The sequence below is a fragment of the Chinchilla lanigera genome, unplaced genomic scaffold, assembly GCF_000276665.1.
Source record: "Chinchilla lanigera isolate Chin_1 unplaced genomic scaffold, ChiLan1.0 scaffold00040, whole genome shotgun sequence".
Taxonomy (NCBI): Eukaryota; Metazoa; Chordata; class Mammalia; order Rodentia; family Chinchillidae; genus Chinchilla; species Chinchilla lanigera.
In genome coordinates, this window is record NW_004955441.1 from 12,911,014 (window position 1) to 12,932,980 (window position 21,967).

Consider the following 21,967-nt stretch of genomic DNA (forward strand, 5'->3'; position numbering starts at 1 on the left):
TACTGGAAGCTTTCCAAAGAAAGGTGTGAATAAATCAACATGGAAACACCAGTTTGCTGCATTCTAGACTCCTTCAGATATTTAGAGAGACAGAGAGGATGAGTGACACTCTCTCCACAAACCCTGATTCCCCGTAACCAAATGGATCCAGCCCAGCGAGCACATTCCTTCTCTTCCATGGCTTACGTGTGTCAGGAACTTTCCCTGGAACTCTTCCTGCTGGGTGGGGAGTGGGCGCTGCAGTGGGTTGTTCACTCTTGGCCTGGCCATTTAGCTGCTAAGTAATTTCCTCCTTGATCCTTACTCAGAGTAAAATGACTCCTTTTGTTTGGGAGGATATCAGCTGCCAGGAAGATGAAAGATGAGGCACAGAAGGCAGAGGGCATGTTAGGAAAACAGTAGATGTTAGAGGCAAGGGAAGGAAGCATTCTATGCTCAGCAAGGCATTCTGGGGAACCAGGATGGCGGACAGGTTAGATGTGGAGGTTCTGTGACAGTGACAGACTGACTCCAGCTCTGCCACTTCCTGCCGTGGCCCTCAGAAGAGTTAGTTAACTCTTTAAGGAAAATTATATCCCTCCCTCTTCAGGTTGTTGTGATGCTTAAAGGGATTAACACACATAGTGTGTACGTGGAGGTTTGGCAAATAGAATATTCTCAGGAAATGTTAGCAAGACCCCTGTTCAGTCTCTGGCCTGTACAGTGCTCCGTGTGTTAGTCTGCACTAGTGATAGCCAACAGTTGCACAGAAAGGAGTTCCTGGAGAAGTTGGACTGAATGCAGAATGTGGGTGGAGGGCAGATACAGTAGAGGGTATGCCTGGGTTCTCAAAGCCAGGCCAGGGTTGTGCAGAACCCAGCAGAGCTCTAGGTTCCTCAGGGCTCATGAACCAGTGGAGATGTGGGCAGCTGGGAGTACAAAGGACCCAGGGCTCAGTCTGAGGCTACACAGCAACCAGAGATGAGCCGCCAGATTCCTGGGTAGGCCTGGAGGGGACACCAAGAGCACTGAGGGGGACCAGGGCGGAAGATGCTGGGCAGAGGGGGCTGGGTGTTTAAAGGTGCCCGGCCTGGCTCCAGGGCAAGTTACTAAAACCTTAAAGTAGGGAGGGAGATAGCTAGAGCCCAAAATCGGGTGGCCAGGTCTTGAAAATTATTGTTTAAGATGTCTATTTTCCCATTTCTGCGACCCGTGATCTGCAGGTTTCCTTTGCTTTTTGGGGACCCTACCACGGGCAAGGAAATCACCTGGACACTTGCTCCACTTGACCTCCCCACGCGTCCTGCATGTTTATCATCAGTTAGATCAGCCAGCGTTTGCTGTGCACCCGAGACCCACCCAGCTGAGCAGTGAACCCAGGGGAGTGTTCTGGAGCGTGAGCCCAGGCAGCTCCCAGGTGGACAAGGATCATTTAGAGCCAGGCATGTTCAACCTGTGTCCTGTGGGTTGGACACACACAATAAAAACATTAAAAATAAGCAAATTGTTTTTACTTATGTGCGTTAACTCTATTTTATGTTCTGTATGCAGTCTTTCTCTTCACTCAGTGCAGCCCAGACACGCCACGTGTGTCCAACCCACGGGCTGAGGTTGGTTACGCTGAAGTCTGAGGTCACTCTTCTTGTGAGCGAGGTCCATGCTGTTGGGGAGAGAAGGCTGATGTCCTGCACTGTGGGCAGGGAAACCGGACCGACTTCCAGCAGCACAAGGGACTTGGGCTAGGCCTTCAAGGTTTTGCATGTGCAGACAGGAAGATACGCTGGGGCGGTAGGGTTCAGTGGGGAGGCAAGGATAATTTAGGTGGGGGAAATCAGAGTGTAAGAATTCTGTGGTACAGAATATTGGAAGCCTCAGTGCCATCATTTTTGTGAGGATTTTTTTTGTTATAATAAAACATACTAATTGAACAAAATGATGGGTTTCTTTGTGACATTTGCATACCTGCATATAGTACCATCCGCTTTTGGTTGGGAGTTTCTAGAAGAATATTGTTCCAATTTCTTCTCTGGCCCAGGAATCTGGAGACGCATCTCACAGACTTGTGCAGTATAAATAACTCAAAAATTTTGAGAAATGACAAGTTTGGCAGGCATGAATTTTCAGTCTGCTGCTCAGCAGCTGACTGCTGAGGCTTGCAAGGATATGCATGGGAACTTGGCTGGCGAAATTTGAATTCTCCTTCCTGCAGGGCCCTGGTCAGGGTTGTAGGGAAGGGAATTGGTGGTGGGTGGAGGGATCCACAATTTGGGATTCAGGGCAATCACTCTACATAACCATTTTCTTCAAAGAAAGGACTGCCATACTATCTCACTGCACAGGGCGGGGAGGAGCTAGTAAAATCAGTGCTTTATGTGAGTGCCCACACGATAAGGATGCTCTGGTGTGACGGTAGCAGTAGTGGTAGTGGTGATGGGGTAGGGATGATGACGCCAGTAATAAATGAGGGCAGTCATTGTGATGATTTTGATGGTGGCAGTAGTAATTGCAGTGATGGTGGCAGCAATCTTTGAGGTGGTGGCGGGAGTCAGGATGGTGATTAGGGTGGCGGTCATCGTGATGACGTTGATGGTAGCAGTGTTAGCTATCACGGTGATGGTGGCAGTGTCTGCAATAATGGCGGTGGCAGTGATAGTGATGCAGAGGAGGCCGTGTACTATGCAGTATTGGCAGATGACGTAGCTCTCCCATGCTGATCCTCTTATTTGATCAGAAAGCGAAAGCATGAGGAGGACAGCAGGTGTTATCTCCCTTTGAAAGACAGAGGTTGAAATGGAGAAAAATTTGTAAGCAAGCACTTTTTCTTCTTTCCTTTTTACCAGGATGTCTCTTGTCATTGTTAAAGGAGTGACCTGGATAGCCACAGCTGGAAATCTTCAGACAGACACACAGACAGACACGCAGACAGACACTCCCACATGCCAGAGGCAGCAAATAGTATTTCGAGAAATAGAATTTGATCTTGGAAGTTTAAGCTGAAAAGAGCACATGGGATTCTGAACAATATGGAATGTATGTACATGCTCAGGGGTGTTCAGAGAAAAAGAGAGATTAAGAGTTAATTTGTGAATTAACAGATTTACTTAGATTTCCCTGGAATTGAAGGCTAGAGAAGGAAAGGAATCTTCTCCCTCATCGAGTCAGGCTCTGCACTAAGCACTTCTGTATACACCATCTCATTTAATACCACTTACTTGTGAAGCAGCACATTTCATACAGTTGAAAACTGTTGCATGAGCAGAGTAACAACCACCCTCAAGGTCATGTGGGAAAGGCATAGAGATCCAGGTCTGTCTGACCCCTGAGCGCTGTAACTGTCGCCAACACCCTAGTTCATACCTGCTGCTTCGTGCATGGACTGCCTGGCAGCGGGGCTCAGTCCTGTGCCTCTGGCCCAAGGATCCTGGAGAGATTTGGTCTCCAGAGCTACTGATCTGCAGGAAGTCAGATCTCACCCATAGAGCAGTTCCCACTCTAGCAATGGATTAGAATGTTACTCATCTCGTTAAATAGGCAGACACAAAATTGCAGGCCATTGATGTATGCTGAGAAACATATAGCTTCAGTTTTCATTTGCTCTAGAAGGACTTGGCCATAGTGACTTCAAATGGTCCTGGAGACATCTGAGGCTTCAGAAGTTGTGTCTCTCTGTTACCCACCCCTTACATAACTTTCTCAGGCTGAGAGGCCAAGGAGGAGGGGTCCTGGGCGGTGCTGATGGTCCCGGTGTGTGGATACTTGTCTTCCAATGCACCGAGGGCCTGGGAACAGGTTTCTGGCTTCAGGGTATCCTTTGGGCTGTAAGGTAGCACTCGTAGCACTAAGTTCCTTGACCAGTAAGTAACTCATGCAATCGTGTGACCCCTGGAGGAGGTGGCCTAGCGGCAGTGACCTCTACAACTTTGACTCGGGGGTCTGTGATCATGGGTACAGTTCAGATTCATGAAAATCATACTTTCCATTTGAATATAATGTTATACTTTTCTTGACACATTCCTTGTCTCATTTTCGTCCTCCCTAACCCTGTGTATAGAAGTGATGGTAGATATTTTTAGCACAAGGCTGCAGATCTTGAGAGAGGGGAAGTGTTCTTCCTGGAAGGGTGAAAGCCCATGATGGAGAGGGGCTGGGGCAAAGTGTCCTCCTCCATGTGTTTTCTTGCTTCTCACCGAAACAAATGCCTGTTTTTTCCTAGGAAGGCCTGCAGCTCGTGAATAGCGTACACGCACACCCAGAATTAGATGATTCTGCAGCCGACAATTCTGCAGCGGCTGGAGCCCCCGGAGCATTTTGCACTCAGGGCTGGCCACCTCTGTGGAAGCCTGGGGGCTTTACTCTCAGCACTTCGCTGCACCTGTCTGAGCTGTGCTTCTGTCCTTGTGTGCTTGTCGTAAGCAGAACAGCCTTCCCCACATGCTGCAGTTTGATTTGGAATTGTGCATTCTCTCTGCTTTCCCCTTTTAGAAGGGATGGATTTAGCCCTGGCACACTAAATACAAACCCTCACTTCATCTTGAGAGCTCTTTCCGTCCACCTCTCCTTGGGCAGGCTATTTACAGACGTGCCGTGATCTGCTCGTCATCCTACCATGCGGGTCAATCAACCAGTGAAATGAAAGGGAAGGCCCCAAGCCAACAAATTTGGGCAGATGAGCCTTATGTAACACGTGCTAAAAATATGCAGCTAATTGGAATGGAAAAGCGAAAAATGAGTTTGCTGTAGTCTTAGTCTGAGTGATAGAGGAGCAGTTTCTCCCAGCGAAGAGAAACTGCCCATATATAAATAATTTTACTCTTGCGCGTACTTTCCATTTTGTAGCTCTTAAACCATGTTCAATTTCCACTCACCCCACTTCCCACCACCCCCCCAAACCCACAGGAGACCGAGTTTGGGCAGCAGAAACCAGGGAGCATCAAAGCAAAGATGCGAGGGATGCTGCCCCTTCAGGGCAGAAGGAGGCTGAGTCTCTCTGGGTGGGCAGGTGTTAAAATGTTAAATAAAGCCTTCACTCCGACTGCTTCCCAAGCCAAACACCGAGAAAATGCAAATTATCCAAGGGTTCTTTCTACCCTGGAAATGGGTCACCGTTAGCGATTTTTCTAAGATGGCAGGGAACGCTGTTTTCTTCCAGTTCCATCCCCATCTGTCCCCCACCCCAGACCTCACTCCACCAATTATCTCTTTCCCGTGCACCTGTCGTCTTCGCCTCCTGGCTCGCTGCCTTTTCCCACACGTGTCCTGCCCTCCCTCACTGGACCCTCCCTCACCGTGCCCTCGGATGGGAGATCTGCATGCAGTGGGTGCAGTTCTGTTGACTGTGAGCACCTTGAAGGCAGCGCCTCAGAAACCCTGGTTTACAGGATGCCCAGTACAGTGCCTGGGCCGAGATGGCCCCCAATACTTGCTTGCTGAATAGCTGACTCATGCAGTAAATCAATGAAGAGACAAGGCAAAGGTAGCATGGTAATGTTTCTGAAAAATAGAGCGTGAGAAATGAGCCTGATTCTTATTCAAGTCTGACATTGGCAGATAGATGACACTTGCATCTGGCTCATCAGTCACCTGGTTACTGTGCTGTGTGACATGACACCTTGCAAGTGAGGACACAGGACTCTAAAGATAGCAGGACAAGATGTCATGCGGCGAATTAGAAGAAGGTTAACTTGGATGTTTGGAAAAGCACATGGGTTAGAGGATCAGACACTGATAAGAGATTTGGAAGTGACCTGGTACTACTTACCAGTTAAAAATGAAGTGAAAGCCTAGGGTGTTTAAAAAATGTGACCAAAATTACATGGTTGGTTAGTGACAGATCCAGAATAGTGCCTGGTGGCTCATGCTGGGTGCTCAGGGAATCTTACAAATGTAGGGCCCGATTCCAGAATCCAGCCCTGCCTTGACTCCACCCTGCTCTAGACTAGTAATAAGGAGAAAATCCACTGATCCGAGAGGCGGGCAGCCCTCCCACACCCAGGCACCTCTGAGGAAGGCTTTTGCCATCCGCCTGCCTATTTGAATGGCTGTTTGGTCTGCGGTGGACATGGCAGGTGCGGTTACTTGCAGTGAACTCTGTGGCTTCATGGTTGGGAGGAGATCACTGTCACTTGCAAGATTTATGGCACCTAGAATCCATGTGTTACATCTGTTGTTTAGTAGGTTTTATTAGACTCAAAAATTTGTGGTTGCAAAAGAACTTCCAGGTGACAGATCAGAAATGTGTGATGTTCAGTCCCCTTCCTGGGAGCCAAGTACAGGAAGATTTGAGATGCTAAAGCTCCACAGTTGTCTTCCTCCCTCTCCTCTAAGGGAGGGGAATCATCTTGGTTACTTTTCTCTTGTTACTGAGACAAGATACCTGACACCCAGAATTAGGGAAGGAAAGGTTTATTTAGCTCATTGTTTGTGGAGGTTTCAGTCCATACTTGGCTGGCTCCAAAGCAGGGTGGCACATGGCAGAGGGCAACAGTTCAAACACAGCAAGAGCAAAAAAGAGGAGCAGCAGTAGGAAGAGCAAGCCTCTCTCCCTTCCTTATTTGTATGCAAACTACCTGCCCCAGGGCAGGTGTAGCACTCACACCCATAATCCCAGCATTGGACCATGGATCAATCATAAACTCTAGAAGCCCACTCCATGACTGCATGAGGCTTTGGGGGGACATCCAGACACAAACCATCACAGCAAGGCAACTTACCATTCTTGTGTGGGTACCACTGGGCACATAATTGTGTCCTTTCTCCCATTTCCCCCTCCCGGTTGTACTTCATGGAACTTATCTCATCATCACATCCTTTGACCTTGGGAGGTCACCACTGTTCCCTTTTTAAGGTCACAAAGCAGAGGCTAGGAATATGACTTGTGCAAGATTTGGTATGCTTTAAGATGGAGCTTTTGGTTTACAGTCATGTTGCCCCTGGATTGATTTTTAAAAACTGGAGATGGACATCTTTCTCTGTTGCCCAGACTTCCCCTAAACTCCTGGACTCCAGTGATCCTTCTGCCTCAGCTGCCTGAGTAGCTGGGACTATAGTAGTGTGTACTGTGTGTCTGGCTAGGTTGATATTTTTATATCTCTCTGCAAGTTCCTGCATTCACTGGTAAGACATTTAATTTATCATGTCACTACCATGTAGTGCTAGTGTTATAGTATGTTGATGTTAAACAAACAGCTTTGATAGCTGTGAGATACCTGGCTCTGTGCTAGGACTTATGATTTGTCCTAGAAAAATCACCTAGAATTCCTGCCCTCAGAGAGCTTATAGTTGAGGTGAATGTGCATCAGACATTCCAAACAGGCTCTGTACAGTTAGAAGCCAGGGTGAATGAGAGAGGGCTAAATGGTCTGACAACACTTATAGTGGCATTAGCTCACTGACCTACATTTCCTCACTCTTAAACAGCTCCCTGAGGGTGACTTACACTTTAGTTGAAGCCACGTGCGATGTCTGGCTTCACTGTTGTTCCATTATGGCCTCACTTCTTTGGCTCTCCTGTCCTAAGCATTCTGTAATTGAACACGTCATTGTATGCAGTGCCACAGAGGACCAGCTTTGTTCACTTTTTTATTCAAGTAACATAGACGTAGAAGAATGCATAGCTCACAAGGGTCCAGCCTGGTAAATTTCCACTGAGTGAAGATGCCACACGCTCAGTGTCCACATGAAGAAGGGGAACCTAACCAGCGCCCTCGTACTCCCTGCCACTTCCTGCCCTGTCCTTCCTTAAAAATGTCCAAGAACAGGGGATAGCTTTTAAACTTTAAACAAATGGACCCATGCAGTTTATGCTTCTTTGTATCTGCTTTCTTTCATTCAGTGTTATGTTTCTGAGCTTCATCCTCGGCTGTCACTGTGGGAGGGTAGCCCATGGTGAGACTATATCTATCCATTCAGTTGACGGCATGTGGTGGCTTCCGGTTTAAGGGTAGGAAAAGTACTGCTACAGGGAGGGTTCTACCTGGTGACCAGATGTACACATTGGTGCTGAGTGTGTACTTGGGAACAGGATTGCTGAGTTCCATGGTGGTGGTGACTCAGTCTCAGTAGTTACTCTCTTCCAAAGCGATGGTACTGGTTTCCACTCTCACCAACCGCGGCTGAGGGTTGCAGTGGCTCCGTGTCCCCACCAGCACTGCTCTTTTTTCTCCATCATTAGCTTTTCTGATGGATCTATCTCAGTGTTTTTTATTGTAAAATATATATAGCATGAAATTTGCCATTTCAACCATTTTTTAGAGTGGCATTTAACGTATTCTTATTGTTAAGCAGCCATTTCCGCCACCCACCTCCAGAACTTTGTTTTGTCTTCCCAAATGGAAACTGCCTTGCTGTTCAATACTAATTCTCCCCTACCCCCTGCCAGCCAGGGTTCTACTTGGTCTGTATGAATTTGACCTGTCTAGATGGACTCATGCAGCATTTGTTTTTCTGTGACTAGCTTCTTTCTTTTAACATAAAGTCTTCAGGACTCATCCACGCTGTAGTGTGTGTCAGTTTTCTTTTTTCCCAAGGTAGAGCTCTTCCATTGTATGTATAGAGCGCACTGTCTGTCTATTCATCTATTTTTTGTCTGTTTGTTTATTTGGTTGGTTTTTTTCTGGTACCGGGAATCGAACTAATGACCTTGCACTTGCCAGGCAGGCGCTGTGCCGCTGAGCTAAATCCCCAGCCCTATTCATCTACTGATAGGCATTTAAGTTGTTTCTACCTTTGGCTATTGTGAACAGTGCTGCTATGGACATTGCTGTTGAAATATCCAAATCTCACATCTCTCTCTCTGTGCCACATTTGGTTTAGTCATCTTTTGACTTCATTCTGACTTCAATTTCATTTTCTTGACAGGTTTGTGTTGCATTTCTCTTGAGCGCTTTTTATATGTGTATGGGTACTTGGATATCTTCTTTTAGAAGTATTTGCCAAGTCCTTTACCCATTTTTCTATTTGGTTACTGGCTTTTTTCTGACTGATTTGTAGGAAGCCTTTATAGATTCTGGGTATGAGTCTGTGGAAGGAATGAATTGCAGGTACCTTCTTTTAGTCTGTGCCTTATCTTTTCCCGCTTTAGAAATGTACTATTTTGATAAGCACAATTTCCCTACTAATGTCCATTTTACCAACTTTTCCCTTTATGGCTTGTACTTTTTATGTTCTACTTAAAGTGCTGCCTACCTAAAGTCATTAGCAATCCACTTATGATTTCTTCCAAAAGCTTTATTATTTTACCTTTCACCTGGCTGACTGCCTTTTTAGTTTTTTTTTATGCCAGAGTTGCTCACAGCATGAAAAGATTTGGGCAGCACCCTGGTGAGCTCTTGTTAACGTTGGTCAGTGGTAACCAGATCAGGGCATTGCGGAAGTGTACACAGGTTCAGGCGTTCCTTGCTTAAGGTATCAGTTTTGCTTGATCCTGTTGAAGAGTTGCATGTAAATGATAGCTAACAGGTTTGGCTATATTATAAACACTGAGCCTCTGACTTTTCAGACATCTCCATCCAGATTTAGGAAATATTTTCCTAACCGGTGTCTGCTTTAACTTGCTAAATTGACTCTGCCTCCCATCCCCCACCACAGGTGCTCCAGGTACCCTTAAAAGCTCTTGGCTACAGTAGAGCAGCCTGCACTCTGCTTTCATGGTGAACTCTGGCCCATTGTTTTAATATTATATTTATCAAAAGTCACTCATGTTTATTGTTCTTACTATAATTACATTAATTTTGAGTAAAGCTTATTTTATAAAAATGTCAGTGAAAAGCAAACAGTTCTATGAAAACTAAGTTGACTGTGATAGAAAGAGTCAAAGATAAATTGCTAATAACATTTCTGTTGGATTATGGGTGAGAGAAAGAACAATAAAATGCTGGAAGTGTGGATAATAAAGTGCTAAAAAGATTCCGAATTCAGATTTATTCATCAGTATTGTTTTGCTCTGCTAGAAAGACATTGAATTTAGAAATCATAGATAATCCATTACCTCTGCATGGGAGATGGTGTAAAACTCAGAACAGGAATCATGCCTTTAAGACCTTGGTCTCCAGTTATTGGCACATGAGTGTACAGATGTGTTTATTTTCAGATAAGTATTATAAGTTTGAAAGTATATTGCCAGATAAAATATTTAAAATACATACGTCTGATTTCTTTTATGATTCTCTGCTTTAATTATTCATTAACCAAACATTGTTCTACTTACTACAAGTAAGAGGGGCAAAGGGGAAGGAATCTCTGAGCTGCCCTTAAGCTAAGAACTTCTTTGAAGTACTATTTCATGTAAAAACAAACCCAAAAAAAGTACTTTAAAATCTGCTTTCTACTTCATATTTATCAAGACAAGTTTCTTTTCCAAATCTTACCTGAGTTATTCTGTGGTAGAAGTTGGAATGTAAACAGCCTCTGCAAAGTGCATTTGGATCCCTGGTGCACTTTAAAATGGGCTAACCTTGTTAATTCCTTGTGGTGCCTGGGTTGTCCCCTGATCTGTCCCTCTGGGGTCCTGTATGTGCTGGTAAGGACACAGCTCCATGGGTATTGGGGGGGGTCCTGCTTAGTGCTGTTTGGGAGACAGCCTGCTGCCCTCCTTCTGAGGCTGGCTCTTTACCTTGGGGCGGTAGGCAAGGGGGCCCAGGACATGGTGGTGACCCAGTGAAGCACAGCCCCTTGCTCTGCACCCACCTGCCCCTGCCTGCTGTCTGTCAAAGGCCTTCTAGCGAGTTATTCACGTGCTCTGCTGGTGTCAGATTAGGAGGTTTTGTTATGTGACTCTCCTCCCTGCCCCCTTGAAATAACGCAGGAACCTGTGTCCAAGGCATTGCTGGGAAAGTGCTTAGAAAGTGAGGGAAAGCGGGCGGACACCTATGCAGTTTTGAAATACCCAAGGACAGTCTGCCTGAGTCACTGCCTAGGAGGCTGGCGCTAAGGGAGGGCTCATCCAGCTGTGCCTCTGACCTTATGTCCTCTTGCTAGAGAGGAAGCTGGAAGGAGGCCCCAGCGCTAAGGCGTTGAATCGTGCGCCCCCGTGTGGCCAGGCTGGATGGGCTCTGGAAATGAGGCCAGATTTCTGGACCTTGCGCGCACCGAGGCCTGAGAGCGACGCATGCAGCCGGCAGCCCCAGAATCTACTCTTTTTTTGCACAGTATTTTATTTTTTGTTCCAATTTCTTGACAGGCAAGCATCCCAAGGCTATGCTTCACTTGCGTTTTAAAGCATGGTATTGGGGGTCCCATGGATTTTCCTCTGGTGTAGGGAATACCCGCTCCCAGTTCAAAGAGAATGAGTCCAACCCACAGTTTCTTACAGGTCCTTCTTATTAAATGGGGTGAGGACAAAAACCTGTCCCTCCTACACTTTTGATCAGCCTACAGGCATTTACCAAACCCCTGCCAAGGCAGCAGAGTGGACTCCCCAGCATCAGTAAACACTTTACCAAAAAAGTCGCAATATCAGAGGCAGATGGAATTAAAAACTACAAAATGCAGCTATATATTACCTATAGGAGACACGCCCGTCCAAAGGGAAGTTTAAGACTGAAAATAAGAGGGTGGTAAACGGTACTGCATTTCATTGGAGGCCGAAAACAAGCAGACCTCAGGACACGGCAGACTTCAAGCCAAAACTGATCAGCAGAGACAGGAATGGTCACTACATATGGGTGCAGGGAACAGTTCAGGAAGAGATAGCAATTGTAAATGCCTGTGAATGTCGGCACACCCAGCTTCATAAAACAAAAACTCCTGGATTTCAAAGGACAGATAGACACAACATGATCACAGTAGGGGACCTCAGTACCCACCTCTTATAATTAGACGGGTCAACCTTACCAACAAATCAAGGAAGAAACGTTAGAGTTAAACCACATCACTGAACAAATGGACCTCTTAGATACTTTAAGGTTTCATCCAACAACAGAATGTATATTTTTCTCAACAGCACATGAAACTTTTTCCAAAATAGACCACATCGTAGACCATAAAGCATGTTAACTAAATACAGAAGAATTGAAATAATCCCTTGCATACTATCAGGTAATAGCAGAATGAAGCTAGAAATAAACAGCAAAAAAAGCCACAGAAACTATACAAACACTTGGAGATTGAATAATACGTTATTGCATAATCAGTGGATCATGAAAGAAATTAGAAAAGTAACAAAAAGGTCCTTAGAATCAAATAACAATGGAGGGAAAACACCTATGGGACACAAGGAAAGCAGCTGTAAGAGGGAAGTTTATAGCTGTAAATGCACACATAAAAAAGTAGTGATTCTAAATAACCCAGTGATGCAACTCACGAACAGTACCATCTGAAAGCAACAGAAGAAAAGGACTTAGAAAGATCAGAGATGAATGACATTGAGACTGAAAACAGTACACATGCCGGTGAATCAGAGTTGGTTCATCGAAAGGTAGAGAAGGGGTCCTGGGGATGGGTGAGAGACCGGGTGGGGGAAGTGGAAAGGGTCAAGATATGTACATGTGTATATGGACCAGGTTCCCCCTGATGAATGTATTACTGTGTAGTGCAAAGGTATACTCCGAAATAATTGAGAAAAAAAAGAGACGTATTTTCCCTTGCTTACAGTTTCACCATTGTATTTTTAAGAAGATACCTGTTCAAGTAGTTGATGCTGTTGGTGCCCCAACCATAGCTCTGTCTTTTGGACTGCCACAGGGGTCACCAACACAATTCAGTGACCCCCTATTTCTCTGAGGGTGACCTAAGCCACAGTGTTATGGAGGTGGGGGCCAAACCTGATAGGCTTCTCATTGCAGGTTGTCCAGAAAAAATATATATATATATATATGTATTTGCTCTAATAGCAGCTACTGTTACTGAGTGTCTGCCCTACTATGTGTCTGGTGCTTTATAACATTATAAATGTCACCTGTACTCTGGAAGGTAGTTTATGTGAGGGAACTGAGGCAGAGCAAGTGACCATGGGAACCTAGGAGCGGAATTGAAGTCTTACTGGAACCAAGGTCTGTCAGTCTTGGCCGCTGTGATGACTTCTGTGCCGTGAGGGAAACCTGTGTTCTACGTGCCACTCATGTCGCTCCCAGGAGCCCACCTGCCAAGCGTCAGTCTCGCTCCTCCTCCACCTCTCCTTTTTCTTCTCCCTCTGTTCTCTTGTACTCTTAGGAGGCTGAGCGGCCTCAGAAATGAAGAATGTGAGACTGTCCCCCTTCACAGGTAACCCTTTATTCTGGAGCAGGCAAGATTACTCTCTGCCTCAGCGCAGGGTGGATGGGGTGCTGTTCAGGCCCTTGGAGAGGGGAGTGTACACAGAGGCCAGTGTACACAGCCTGGCTGGAGGGCTTTTGTCTGGCAATCCAGTGCACCTTGTGGGTTTTAAAGTACTAGGGTGACTGTGGAGTTTAGCCTCAAAGAAAAGGGCGTGGATAATAGTGAAAAGGGCACTGTTCACAAGGACTGAGAAAACAGGGTGAGCTAGGACTGTCCTGGGTGAATGGGGACTTCATACTTCCCACTGACACTGTGGGTACCCATGAGAGATTTTGGGGGTCCTCTGTGCATCTCAGGGATCACCCCCACTGTTCCTGGCAGCAGCTACTATTTAGTTAGTAGCTATTTATTCCCATTCTCTGGCCTCCTATTTGCAACCCTTCCTAGTTTATGGATTTCTTCTCTTCGCCTAAATGCCGCCCTTTCCTGGTTGTTAGACTATAAACTCACACCACGCCTTCACCAATTTGCAGAACAAACTAATCAAATGTATAGATTTGCTTATACTGAAGAAACTTAGTAACTTATGCTTGTTTGGTCTTTTGCTGGTTTATAAGTCCCTAAACATTGTCCCTTTCCCACTGCATTAGACTATAAAGCCCTGAGGATGAAGGCTGGGTCTTCTCACCCAGGGTTACCAGTTCGGTAACTCACGGGCACTCTCCGGGTTCCCTGCCCTTGTGGAGTTGTGTGGCTGAGTCACCTCTCAGGAATCCGGTGCAGTAGGCTGATTCTGCACTGGCTTTGACCTCATCCAACCCCAGTGCCCTGCTGAAGTCCTGCCAGGGTGGAGGAGGTGCTGGACTGTAACTCTCCCTGCTGTTTCTTCTCCTGGAAAACGTAGAAACGAACAAAACCCACAGAGAACAGACCCCTGTGCATTACCCGCCGCTCAGTCTCACTCTCGGGGTCACTGGGAGGCTTTCTGGAAACAACGGAGAGGGGTGTGTTTAGGGAAAGACATTTGATACAAGTGTGGGATGGTATTAGGGTCTCCAGGGTGGGTCCTGGTGGCTCCCCAGCAGTGACAGCCAAGAGACCAGCTGCTACACAGCCAGCCCCACCACTTCCTCTAGGATGCACTTCCTTCTCCCGGAAGTCACAGTGTCAAGTGGCGTGAACTTGCCACTGACCTTGTTTCCATCTGCTGCTTTCTTCCTATTTTATACATCTTTCTGGAGAGCGCCATCTGCGCCCCTCTCTGTGACTGCATTTCTAAGATTTTTCAGACACATTTTTAAGGCCATGTCACTGAGAGCAATGCAATGAATTTTTAAAGCAGGTTGTCCCGAAGTGACTTCAGTGGCAGTTAGCTAATGCACTTTTTAGGCATCCGTGCTACTCAGTGCTGTGGGAGTCTGCTGTCATTGCTGAGAGGGTGGTGTCACCTGTCCCTGCACCTCACCGGGCTGGCAGTGAGCATTCGAAAAACACAGAAGCACTCCCCCCACCTCATTTTGCCTCCCAGACTCACCTTGCTCATCTGCCTTGATGCTTTAGAATACTTCTCAGCATCGTCCTGCCTTCTCCTTCCCCCCCTCATTTTCTGGCTCCTAGAAATTGGGGTCTGCAATGCAGACTGTGGGTTTTTCTCTTGTGTAAAAGGACACAGACTTGGGGCTAGGGATATAGCTCAGCGGCACAAGCGTCTGCCTGGCAAGCGCAAGGTCTCGAGTTCAATTCCCGGTACCAAGAAAAGCAACATAAAACAAAAGGACACAGACTTCACTTCCAGTTCATCACAACGTGATATTTGCTTCTATTACACACCATCATCCCTACAGCAGGACATGTGTCTTTCACTGCCCTGTCCTAGTTGCCCTGATATTCTGGATTAACTCAAAATGTTTACCTTTCATGGTCATTTTGACTTTGAGGAAGAGCCAGAAGGTACACAGTGCCATATCCGGTGAATAAGGTCCGTGAGAACACACGCTAATGCTTTTACATCCTGTCTTCCATCGGGTGAGACGCAACAGTAGCATACACTGTGTTTTTTGGTCACGCCTTGTATGTGTGTCTAGGAGTCTGGTAAAAGATCAGATGGAGGCAGTTGTGGCTTGCAAGGAGTATCCTACAAAACGGAATTTGTATCCGGCTCAGGGTAGGCAAGAAGAGCTAGTGGGATGTGGGAAACAACAGACCTTCCGTCTATATTCATGTTCCCATTGGAGAAACAAGAAATGACTTGGCTTTAATATTTGATGTATGGGTTGCCAGGAGTACATGTTTATAATTTATAAGAAACAACATATAAAAGTTTTTGCTGATAGAGGAAATAAAATATAGTTGGAGGCTTCTGGCTTCATGAATGCAAGTAGGACTGGAAAATGGCAAAAGCGGGGAGTGTGTCAGCTGGAAGTGTGCACACGTACTCGTACAAGTATCTTTGGGCATTCTATGCACAGTGCGCACTGCTACACTCTGGCTTCGTATCACATCCTGGTACTGATACACACCCCACGCTCGCACACCATGTCACACATGCTTGTTCTCTCTCTCTCTCTCAAAATATACACCTTTAAAAATGTACTTATACCTTTGCTTAATAACCCACAGTGTTTCAAAACTTAATAGACACTTGCTCCCCACTGAACGAATGATTTCTGATTTAACCAAAAGGGGGGACACTTGCTCCGGGGACTGGAAGGAGATACAGTAGCATAGTCAGCCCTTGAGGAAGCACTCAGTAGCCCCCCACTGATTGGCTTCACTCGTCCTGATGGGTGGACTCAGACTGGGGCATCCAGCACCTGGCCCATGCACATTGAGTGGATCTCAACGCCAAGATCTTTTCTATACAGTCAACCGGCATCGGGCGGGCACCACCAATATTTTCATCCCTCAGGAGAGGTTCTTTGAGGGCAAGTGAGAGGCAAAGTCATGGTCTTCTGCTTAGGAAACCTAGTACATGGATTGGCAGATAATCCGGACCTATGACTTGGCACTGGTGGATATTTTTGAAGGGCCGGACTATGCAGCTCAGAGGAAAGAAGAAGGGTGCAAACGATGGGTTAGTGGAAGACTGAGAAAGACAGCACCCTTGTGGATCTTGGGAAGGATGGAGAATTGAATTAAAAAGAAAAATGATGGGGAGACTTAGCCAGCAAGTTCCAGCTGTTGAGGGACTGAAGACCCACTGATCTGAAGTCACTTCTCCTGGCTTTGTGCCTTGACCACTGGGCAATTCAAGAATGTACTAGAGGAGCCAAGGAGCGACTTCAAGGGATTGAAAGTTATTGACGAGACAACCTTGAAGGTGGACTTGGGCCCTGGGGTTTTATGACATGACAACCTTTCCTGGCTGGCACTTCCTAGCAGGTGAAAAATTCACTGATTATGGGGAGGCTGTTCAACAGGGTTCTACTCAGATTAAAATAGGAGAGCCAGGCAAGAGCCTGCTGCAGGTAGCTGAAGTTTAATCTGCGTCAGCTCCATCTTTCCCAAGATTTGCCATACAAACTTCTAGAGACCAATGCTAATTGCTGGGCTGAGTTTGTTACCTCTTTCTGAGGTACAGTACCTGACGTGGCCTTTGGAATGTGAGCACTCTTGCTTAGAGAGAGATGTACAGAGTCTAGACATTCAGAACAAACGTGTTCTACTTTTCATGTTCATCTGGCACAATTCCTAACGGGCACTGATTCTGGTTCAGCCTGTGAAATGTTGGCGAATGAATCATTGTGTTAGTTAAATGGAAAAATACTTTTTTTTTAACGTTTGTGGTCAAAGATAGTGTTTATCTGTATGCACATTAAGATGCCTCAAAAAATGGGCAGACGGGATAAGAAATGAACCTCATACTGTCATTTGATTCCTGATTTCTAAATTGTGTGAGTGAGAAAAAATAAGGTATAGGCAACAGGCTCCCCCCTCAAATCTCTTTAGACGATAGAAATGAGTACATCTCTTGTACATTTCATTATAACCAATATCGATTCTTTGTATTATATGTGACATGTCATTTTATGAAGAACATCCAGCCACAATGAAGGTCTCAGGGGAGTGTGGACTGGCCCAGGACATGTACCTCTACTTAATAATAGATTAATGATGGGGTCCCCATAGGAAGGATTAGAACCTGGATTGAATACAAATTCCCCCCTTTCCTGTGCTTTGCTATATAAGTATAGTCTATTTTCTGATTCTGCAGTTAACTTCTGGGAAAATCACTTAACTTCTTGAGATTCAGTTTTTTCAATAAAATACATTATGATGTGTTATGGTACATAATATAATTAAATAAATGTGTGTATATAAAAAGTTTCTGTGAAATTCACTCTTAAACATCGTTTTAAGGAGTAAAAGCCATATATTTTTATAGTAATACATTTAACATTATTCAAGAGTGCTTGAAATGTAAAAATAAAAGTCACCAGCCTCCGTAACTCTTACTCCCAGGCTCTCCAAGGCAGCTACAGCTGCTGTTCTGCTCTGTACCTTAAACTGTTACACAAGTACACGTGGCCAGTATTATTTATCTTAGATGATATTTCAAGCTTAGTGGCTTTTTATAAATCATTAAAGCATTTTAGTCGAAGAGAATGATTGCATCTTGGGCTAGGGCTTTGAAGCAAAGACTCGCATGGCGTTCACAGCTCAGGTTTGGTAATTTTCTGCTTTAGAACATTGGAGGAGGCAAATTCCTTTGTTAAAAGACACCATTAAATTTACTCTAAGCCAGACTAAGATTTATTCATTTATTCCTCCATTAAAAAATGATTTTGCACTTGCCATGTGTAGAGCACTTACCCAGCCTATGAAAGATTAAAGGACCACAGCGTCTCAGCCAGGAGGGGGAGTTCCCTGCAGATACCAGAGTCAAGGCTGTGTGCCGCAAGAGGGGTACAGGTGTGGAACCACAGGGCTGCGACAGGAACTCCTGTAGCAGGAACTTAGGAAGTGCTTGGAGGGGGCAGCAGCTCAGATTCATTAGAATTTGGATGTACAGGATGAGGACTGGGTTTTCTATAGAGGATCAAAATGATTGAGATCAGACAGGTCAGAATTTCTTCTACCCGGAACCTTTCTCCGGCTTAAATGTTTTCCCAGTACGACTGCTCCGGTGCCTTTAAAGAGGGCACAGGATTACAAAGTTCTCAACAGAGGCCAAGATATTTAAAAAAAACATGTCACTAAGTGATGCTGTCCGAGAGTAAACGGAACCTCCCCTCCCACTTGCCCTCTTACTAGGGGGCCTCCAAGTTTGCAGAGAGCAGCAGACAGCTGTAGCACAGGCTGCATCTGTGCGAAGTAAACAAAAGAGAATTTGGAGTCACAATGCCGTGAAACGCCCTGTCTAGAAAATCAACACAGGATTAAGTTGCCAGAGCCAGAAGACATAAAAATGCCTTCTGCCCGTTCAGTGTTTTTGTAGCGTGGAAACTGAGGTACTGAGCTGTGTTGTAATCTGTTCAAAGACAGAGGGCCGATGGGTGGCTGAGTCAGTCGTGGAAAGAATCAGGTTGTTCTGTGTTGAGCCCACGGCACGGGTACTGGGCAGTCCATGCATACCCCTGAATTCCTGGATTCATTGACCTCCAAAGCCTCTTAGGGCTGAATCACTCATTTATGACTCAGTTATGCTCTCCATTCTGCTTTTCTACTATACCTCCATGCTGTACTGGGGCTTTTCGATGCCACTTTCGTTGTGCATGTGGATAGCCTCAGGCTTCTGGGGCTGCGGGGCTGCCGTCTGTTGAACCTCGCTAGCTGGTGTTTCTGACCGATGAGGCCCTTGCCAGGTCCATCAAAGCAGTTCAGATTAGAGTATGGCTACACTACTTTATCCGCTTGCCAGAATTCATCAATTTATAAGTTTAAGATCTGTGCATTCCACTTTATGTAAATTAACCTCCATCTAAACAAAACAACCTCATTCAAGTGACCTTATTTGTAGAACCTTGGACATTTACTTTATTGAATTCCTGGCAAGATGCTTTTGCAGTGGTTACAGAGGCGGCCTGCAGTTAAGTAGGGACGCTTGTCATCATCCCCATATCCTTCCTTTCTTCACAGTGGCACTCCCACTTCCTGCTTCTCTTCCAGCCCCTCCCCCAGGCTTTGGGTGCCCCTGGGTCTTCTTCCCATTAGCACAGAGGTGGTTGGCACACCAACGCCCTGAGACTGGATGGGTTCTGGGAGAATGTAAGTCTTAGAGTAGACCGAAGGAGGGTGATACTGCACAATAACCCCAGCCACAGCCATCATTTACTGAGCATCAACTTTGTGCCGGACATTATACTTAGGATTTTCCACGGATTATCCGAGTCAATACTCATAGTTGCCTATGGCTGAATAACAACCAAGGTGACCAGAAGTGGCAGAACCACTCCATAAAGGAGCAGAAGGAGCCCTGCATCTTGTAAATCCCTCCCACCACCAGAGTCTGGGACTGCTGCAGAACCCTTAACAAGCTCTTTGGTGACTGTGAGTTATACCCGTCATCTGGGACTAAATGCAAGAAGGCCTTTTGGCCTCTTTGGTTTCCCATTGGTTTTCTGGCTTACTTCTCTTGCAACCATTTAAACTGTTGGAAATGAAGTGGGTTATAAATGCCTCCAGTCAGAATCTTGGAACATGCTGGGTTAGTGGTTCCCAGGGTTTGTAGGGAAAGCAAGTATGGCTGAAGCATCTACCCATTTGAAGGGAGAGGAGGTGAGAGCCTGGAGGATGGATCTGTCTAATCCCACAGCACAAGCCCTTCAGCTCTTATGCAAAGAAGGTCAAAGATGGTGAGGGACACCCTGCCAGTGACTAGCCCCTGGTCTTGGTAAGATCCATTTGGGTGCCCTGGGAAACAGCCATTTGGAAGATGTCCTTGGTAGAGTGGCACAGAGGAGATGAATTAAAGGTCAGTTGAACCAGATTGTGATAAGGATCCCAAAGTGACTCTCCAGGTTCACACCTCCTTGCCTGCCTCCTGGTTTTTTTGTGGGAAGAAAGTATGAATAATGGTGAGTGTGAACATGTTCTGGCACAGTTTGGGATGCTGCAGAGTAGCCCAGACCTTAGTCATCACCACCCCTTGGAAGAGTCTCAATTCCTGTGTACCAGGCATATGTAGTGTGACCTCATGGTGGCTTGCAGCAGCCGGTTCCAAGAGCCTCCTTCTGATATAGATTCCTTGCAAACCCAGGAGAACAAACAAGTCTCTGAGATGTTGGGCTCTAGCATCTCTTATCTGCTCTAAGTAAGTCACATGAGAATAGGGTAGACAGGAAACTCTAGGAGTTTTACCCAGTTTATTGATTTTTATAGTAAAACAATATCATGTAAAGTATGATGTATGTCTATGCAATGAAATAGTATTTAGCAATAAAAGGAAATAAAGTAACGATACATGCTACAGCATGAACAAACCTTGAAAATACTATGCCAAGGGAAAGAAGCCAGTCACAGAAAATGACATAGAGACAGAAATTAATGACTGCCAGGGGTAGGGCTCTGGGAGAGTGGAGCTGCCTGCTAAAGGTATGATGCTTCTTTTGCAGGGGTGGGGGTGGGGATGATGAAGATGTTCTAAGATTAACTACAAGGGTGGCTGCGTGACTGTCAATGGCACTTTCAGTGTGTGGTACCATAAATTGTATGGTACATGAATTATGTCAATAAATCATTATCCCCCCCAAAAAAGAGACTGAAGAAATAAATGGTGCACATTAAAAAATTGGAATCATGTCGATAATACTACACTAACACAACTATTTTTATACATTTTCTGATCTTTGGCAACTTGCAGACATCATCCTATGTGGTTCGAATCATAGTGTGCTTCTCAAAAGTTTTCTTTTTAGCATATGTTTGTCCATTTTGTCACATGGCTTTTATACTTATCATTTGTATTCTACCCGTTTGCTGTTTTGCTTAATTATCTTCTAATTTGTAGGCATTCAGGGTTCCAGATTTGTTGCAGTGATGGTTATTACTCTAGACAGCATTTCTGTAGAACTAAAAAACTTAGTTAGGTTGAGTTCTTGGGAGTGAAATGATGAAGTCAAAATTTCATGTGAAATTTATGTCCCTAGTTGGACGTGATGGTGCATGCCTGTAATCCCAGCAATCTGGGAGGATGAGGCAAGAGTACCTCAAATTTAAGCCTAATTTAGCAAACTAGGGAGATGACCTCAGAATAAAAACGTAACAGAGCTGCGGATGTAGCTCAGTGTGAAGGCCCTGGATTAAACCCCCTATGTCCCCAAAGATGTATGATTTCCTTTCTAACCCATATCCCCCAGTAAAGTTTGGCAGTTCAAAAGTGAATGAGATTCAGGAATAAGATGGAGAACCATGGGCCTGTTAAGTCAAGTTAATTATACTTTGTATCTTCGTATAGTAATTAAATTCCTTCCCTTATCTCAGCCTAGACAAACTGAGGCATTGCTCAGCTGTGTAAACATATTCTATCTAAATGTCAGCCACAGCCTAATAACTATAGCTGTGAGGAACAGTTACTAAATCCATAAATTCCACCTGCTTTAAAGTTGTACTGTATGAGACAGTCATATATTAGCGCTCAGGAGTCACACCTTCAAACTCCACCCAGAGGTTAAATCCTCACCACGCACCTTCAAAGCCAGTTCTCATCAACACGTGGCCACACAGAACCTTCAAAAGTGTTGGAAATATTTCAAACGGGGATGAAAAAGCAAGAATAATTTAGTAACAATGTAATTACCCATTACTCATGGTTCACAAACACAAAGTACTTAACATTTGCTTGGGATATTTTTCGTTT

General features: G+C 45.4%; 1 protein-coding gene across 3 annotated transcripts in view; it reads left to right on the forward strand.

The window, feature by feature from the left end:
* Prkce (protein kinase C, epsilon) overlaps positions 1-21,967 on the forward strand; it is a 499,694-nt gene that overhangs the window by 268,311 nt on the left and 209,416 nt on the right. The window contains exon 1 of one of the 3 annotated variants that reach the window (XM_005390971.2): positions 18,558-18,620. The exons of the other annotated variants lie outside the window; for them this stretch is intronic. The gene's annotated coding sequence lies outside the window, so the exon portion shown is untranslated. Of the gene's footprint in view, positions 1-18,557; positions 18,621-21,967 lie in introns of those variants that run through there. 3 annotated transcript variants of the gene reach the window in all.